Genomic DNA, 6,000 nt, shown 5'->3' with positions numbered 1-6,000 from the left:
TTGGGGCTTACGGCGTGTGCCTTTTGGGGTTAATCGCCCTGGCTGGCGGGAAGCAATCCCTGCGCTTGCTGTGTGGAGGCAGAGAGCAAACATGAGGAGAAAACCAGCCTCAGGCACCTCTGCCAAGTTCTCCCCCAGATGTGCTTTGGTAGGATCAGTACCTGCTGCAAGCTTCCTGCGAGGGAGGAACATGGTGTTTGCTGCTGGTGGTGCCTGCTGGGGGGGGAACACAGCAGAGAAAAGCATTCCCAAGGCTTCCATCCTCGGTGAGCTGCAGTGTCAGCTCGGAGTGGTGGCTTTGCTCCTGTGTGCCAAGCGATTTGGGAGGGGGTAGAGGAATGTTGATCAGAAAGCAAGTGGCAGGGAGTGCTCCATCTGGCTGGGACTTAAAGGCTCTTACTGCTGGTAGTGGTAGTGTGCTGCTTCTCGAATGTGAAGCTGTGCTGTAGATGGACATATCTGCCCAAACTGTATTCTTTGTGTGCTCCCTGCCAAGCCAGCATCCTTTAGAAGCTTTGCCCAAGGTGGAGGGGACTTCCAAACAGCCTAGTTGACACAAACTGTGTAGGTATCTACATTGCTTTCTGTCAAGGGGTAAAATCCATGGTTTACTACTCTAAAGGTTGCTTTTGCCTCCGGCACACATTTAACATCCCCTGTAACACGTGTGCTAAATGGTGCGGCTGCTGGAAAATGCAGCTCTGGGACATGCTGGGAAATGCAGCAGCCTGGGTGTCATTCCAGCAACTGGAGGCATCCTGGAGCCTGTGTGGGCACTATTTTGGATAGTAAATGAAAGGGCTCTGGACTGTCTCTGGAGTCACAGTGTTGGAGAGTCCTTTAAGTTATTTTTAGATCATAATTGACCTATAGTGAGTGAATATTGGAAATGGTGATGCAGAATAGGCATGGTCCAGACCTTTGCTCTGCTATCTCGAAGTCTGCTTTTTGAATCAGAGCAGTGACTTTAACTGAGGAATAACATCTAGCAATTTTCAAGCCTGCAATTTTACAAATGCCATCGTAATGGAAAGATTTAAAGGGAACTGTGCTCCGCTATGGCAAGTCTGGGCTTAATGCCGTGGGGTGCATTGTTTGGGGATGAGGAATGCAAGTGCTGTGGATTCTTCAGTGTCTGAAGAAGCTGACTTTCCTTGTGTGTCTTCCTGGACTTTTGATAGTTGTTTTCCCTTCCATTCAAAACAGGACAAAAAAAGGCTTCCTTATTTCCCTGAAGCGCTGATGTTTGTGATGGTGGGATTAGTTGTGTCCTTTTTCTTCAGCTGAGATGTTTAGCATTCTTAGGGAAAAATGGGTTTCTGATGTGCTGGAATCCCTGTACAAATGTGAGGATGCACGTTTTAAAAATGGGCTTTGGGCAGAGCAAAAGTCCAGACTTTCAGTAAGAGGAGGTGTCAAGTAAGACTTCTTTTTCTTCTTTTCTATGATATCAGAGCAGCCCAGGTAGCTAAAATCCAGGTTCTTCTCTATCAGGCACAGAATTCCTCAGACTCCAGGTGTTTGAGTCTTCTAGGCTGTCAGCTCTTTCTCGGAGGTGGTTTTACTGAAGCCTCTTCCAGGGTGGATTTTATACACACCAAATCAGTCTCTGGCTACAGAGAGCATAGCTGATCCTCCTGGGAAGCTGACTTCTGGGGTGGTTGGAAGTGGCTGAGATGAGCCCCTTAAGCTCTTCTAATGAAAGTAGCCCGAACTGCTGGTAAAAAGACCCTCTTCACAAGCTTCCTCAAGCCCCTTCCAGAACTGAGGTTTAACTATGCCATGGCTGAGGTATGTCTGGGAGAATACTGTTCAGCTCTGCAAGGAGCTGCTTTCCAGACATGCCCTTGCACTGCTGCTGCTCTCTGGGAGTTTTGTTTTATACTCAGGCTTTGCATTCCTGGAGCAGAACTGTGGAGCTGAGCACCTGCAGTGCTTGTCTCCAGCAAGGCAAGCTGAAAAGAAAGCAGGTTTTGTCCTGGCAATGCAACATCCCCCTAAACACCTCATTTCCAACCCTTAAGGGACCTAGTGCACCAGGATCCTCTGGTGCTCTTTAAACACGGAGGAAAGCCAGTGTGGGAATGACATCTTTCCATCCTCATGCCATTTTCTTGCTTTCTCCAAGCTGTGCAAAACCTTTATTGAGCTGGAAGGCTTCCTTGTACCAGAGAGCTTGACATTGTGCTCTTGTGTCATGCAATGCTTGCTGGGGCTTGGGCAGAGAAGGACCGAGCGTGGGCCCTCTTGTACAAAGAGGGCTCTCCAGTGCTGCTTTTGTTGATTTGCTCCCTAGTGTCACATGTACTTGCTGCATGAAATACATTTGCTCAATATCCAGCAGGGAAAACCTCTAGGGTGACTTGAAACAAGACAAATGTCGTATCTGTGAGTCTCTGTGCGTGTTCCAGCCATCACTGTTTGCTTTCTTGGCTGAATGTGGTATCCAAATTCTCTCCTGATTGAGACCTTTCCTGGCAAGCTGCTGTGAGGTTGCTGCTCACCTTAGTGTAGGGCTGATAGATCCAAAAATCCCATCTGGGGAGAGGATAAGTTGGTACCCCAGGGTCTGGGTCCTGGCAGGCGACCTAAGTGGAATTACAGATGCGGTGACAGCTCTGCCATCATCCTGTCAAGCTGTTAGTCTCTGTATGATATAGGTACAGCTTGCTATGAACATAATTGGGTGCACTTTACTATCATTCTGTTTTAAAGAGATCACTGCGTGGGATTAAACGTTGAGCCAACAAAACATAGCACGGCCCATAAAACTGTGACAATTAGCCATTGTCATAAAATGCTGGGCTGTGCACACAGCTGGGTAGAAAACAGGAGAGCTTGAAGAAATTTTAGGGTTTAAGGTATGGCCTGTCTCATTTTTAATTAATAATGGCTGTTGTTGCACAGAATATTGGGCCCAAATCAGTGCAGATGCCTAGGCACTGATGCTTCTTAATCTTGACACTTGGGTCCTTACTCCTGGGTGTTTTGTTCCTTCCTTGCAGCAGCTGGTGAAAACTGCTTTTCTCTTCAGCCTCTCATCTTTCTAGCTTAGGTTTTGGTGGTAATACTTGTGTTTTCAGCAAATGCTAGCAGCTTCAACATGAAGGTGAGCCTTTGTGTGAAGCTAGATGCTTTTTGACCCGGGGTCTGCATTTGTGGGGGAAGATCAGGATGGTTTGCAGACACAAACTTGTTCTGAAGTCACAATAAATGTGTACAACGTTAGGTCTTGGTGTGCAGTGGGGGGATCTCTTTCCTCTCCAGACCACTGTGCTACGAGCCCTGCTTATTTCATAGCTACCAGCTTAGCTCTCTAGTGGCTTTGCAACTGCTTTCCTATTATCTCACCTAGTTAGAAGTGTATTAATCCTTCCGTCCTAGTGCTATCTGGATGTCAATTTGACTCTCTCTTTGTGTTTTATACATGGGCTTTTCCATAAATCCCCCTGGAGCCTGGGCTGCGGGTGTACATACCTGCATCCCTTCAGCCTGTTGCTGAATCACATCAAACTAGTGATTTCAACCACTCGCTGCTTTATCTGCAGCACACTTGGAAATAAATCCCTGTGAATGAATGCAGCAGTCTGGTTTAGGTTGAGTCTTTAAGTTGGTGGACAAGTAATGCAAGCCTCACTTGTTGCAGCGGGTCTGTTAAGTGTGCAGGTCCACAGCCTTGCTGTTCTCACCTGCTTGGCAGCCCCCTTAAATCAGCCAGGCAAGTATTTTCACCGTTTGGACCTTATTCTTGCAGTTTGGGGGTTAGAAACAATTCTTTGGTCCTCGTTCTTGCAGCTTGGGGGTTTAAAACGGTTCATCACCTCCTTCCACCAGATTGCAATAGACGTGTTTGCGCTGGCTATTTTCCTAAACGTGGGCACAACTTAGCAGGGATTTGTGGGGCTGTAGCTGCTTAACTTCCGTAGTATGCATTGCCACTTACAGCTGATGCTTGTACCAGAGGGTTTAGCTGCAGAGAGGTGCCTGAAGCAGTTTCTTTTGGGGGGAAGAAGGCAAAATCCTGATGGCAGTGAAAGCCAATTGGAAAGCAGGATGTGGCTTTGTAGGGGCGTGGGGGGGGAAATAACGGAACACGATTTACGCTTCATGAGAAATTAAAGCCTGTTCCACCCTCTGGACAATTGATCATTCCTAGATACGGAGAATCAACAGTTTCCTGTAATCCACTCCAGAGGCACACACGTGCACGCCCGACGCTGCTGCTCCGAGGAAAACACTGTGCTCTAACTCCTGGCCCTGCCCCTGCTGAGATGACTTTATTCTTTAAGGGGACGAGGAGAAATGCTAGATGCTGGCGCCAAGGATATTCCAGAGAGAGTAGCGTCCAGAGACAAGTGGTCTGGGCCTGAATGGGTATCATTCTGCACACAATAGTCACATTTCCTCACATTAATACCAAGGTCCTTTTTATGTCTCGAGGCACAATGCTGACCCACGCGTTCCATCTGATAACTCCTGTTTTAGCAGTTTGATGTCAGCGTGGGATGTTGGGCTCCTGAAGCTTCCTATACTCTAATGGAAAGTGGCTACACCGATTGTGTCGTGGGGGGGGAGATGACCTCCCTCCGAATTTCCTGATGAAGGTGTTTTCAAAGTGGTGTTCACAAAGCCAAGGGAGGTGTATGTATGGGGGGAGGAGGGTTGGGTAGCACAAGTGGCTCTGCACAAAGGCAGAGTTCTTCCTTTTAGGTGCTTCACCTTGAGTTTGCTTTGGGGCAGCTTCTCCCGGGATTTTAAGCATCCTGTCCTTGCAGTTGGGGGCAAATAGTATCCTGGGGTTTATCAGGAGCGTGGCAGCAGGTCGAGGGAGGTGATCCTCCCCTTCTACTCCGCTCTGGTGAGGCCGTATCTGGAGCACTGTGTCCAGGTCTGGCTGCCTCAGTACAAGAAAACAAGGACCTACTTGAGAGGGTCCAGCGGAGGCCACAGGGATGATCAGGGGTCTGGAGCACCTCTCTTAGGAGGACACATTGCCAGAGCTCAGGGGATTTAGTCTAGAGAAGAGCAGACTGAGAGGGGATCTCATCAATGCAGATCAGTATCTCAAAGGCAGGTGCCAGGAGGATGGTGCCTGACTCTTTTTGATGGTTCCCAGTGACAGGATGGGAGCAGTGGCCATAAACTAAAACACAAGCAGTTTCACCTCAACATGAGGAAGAGCTTCTTTCCATTGAGGGTGGCAGAGCGCTGGAAAAGGTTCTGGGGTCTCCCTCTCTGGAGACATTCAAACCTGCCAGGACAATTCCTTTGTAACCTGCTCTGGATGGCACTGCTTTGGCAGGGGGTTGGACTGGCTGATCTCCAGAGCTCCCTTCCAACCCTAATGATGCTGTGAAACCTATAGCAGCTTTTCTTTGAAAAAACACAAAGAAAATAAGCTGTTTTTGCAGCGTGTGCATGTCCGAGGAGTTGCGTGTGACAAGCGACACAGCGGTCAGCACTCTTATCTTGTGCTGGCTCTGTACAAAAGCCCTGTCAGTCTGTCTGTGCTGTCTGCCTCTAACTCCTCCACGATGTCCATAGCACAGTGCAAGGCGATAGTCCTTCACCCACCCAGCCGTTGTGATGTCTGTGCTGAGCATTACTCAGGTGAGGATTTCCTCCCCACCCTGCCTGCTCCTTCCCAGCCTGCTCCAGAAACTTGCAGCTTGTTGCTTATTCCCACCTGCCTTCAACCTGGGTTTTGGCTTAAGAGGGATGAACCCTCTTAAGCAGGATTTCTGCTGCAGCTCAGCTCACTGCCCTATTGTGGGATAGTTGGGGCACAGTTATTTATCTAACAGTATTTAACACAAATTACTCGGGTCTGATGGGGATGAGTCCTCACTCAGTACAGCCATGGCAGGACAGCAAAGCAGAGGATCCCCTTGAGATCCTGCTTGTGATGAGTTAGAGGTATCTTCACTGCTCATAACAAGCTTTTGTTGTGCCATGTGATAATGTTCTTACTTTTTCAGGCAACAGATCCTAAAAGCAGCA

General features: G+C 48.4%; 1 protein-coding gene across 1 annotated transcript in view; it reads left to right on the top strand.

The window, feature by feature from the left end:
• Nucleotides 1-6,000, top strand: part of SLC4A11 (solute carrier family 4, sodium borate transporter, member 11) — a 76,926-nt gene that overhangs the window by 11,725 nt on the left and 59,201 nt on the right. The gene's annotated exons all lie outside the window — the stretch shown is intronic.

The sequence above is a fragment of the Nestor notabilis genome, unplaced genomic scaffold (genome assembly GCF_000696875.1).
Source record: "Nestor notabilis isolate BGI_N333 unplaced genomic scaffold, ASM69687v1 scaffold1145, whole genome shotgun sequence".
In the NCBI taxonomy this organism is placed as follows: Eukaryota; Metazoa; Chordata; class Aves; order Psittaciformes; family Psittacidae; genus Nestor; species Nestor notabilis.
This window is presented reverse-complemented; position numbering and strand designations above follow the sequence as displayed.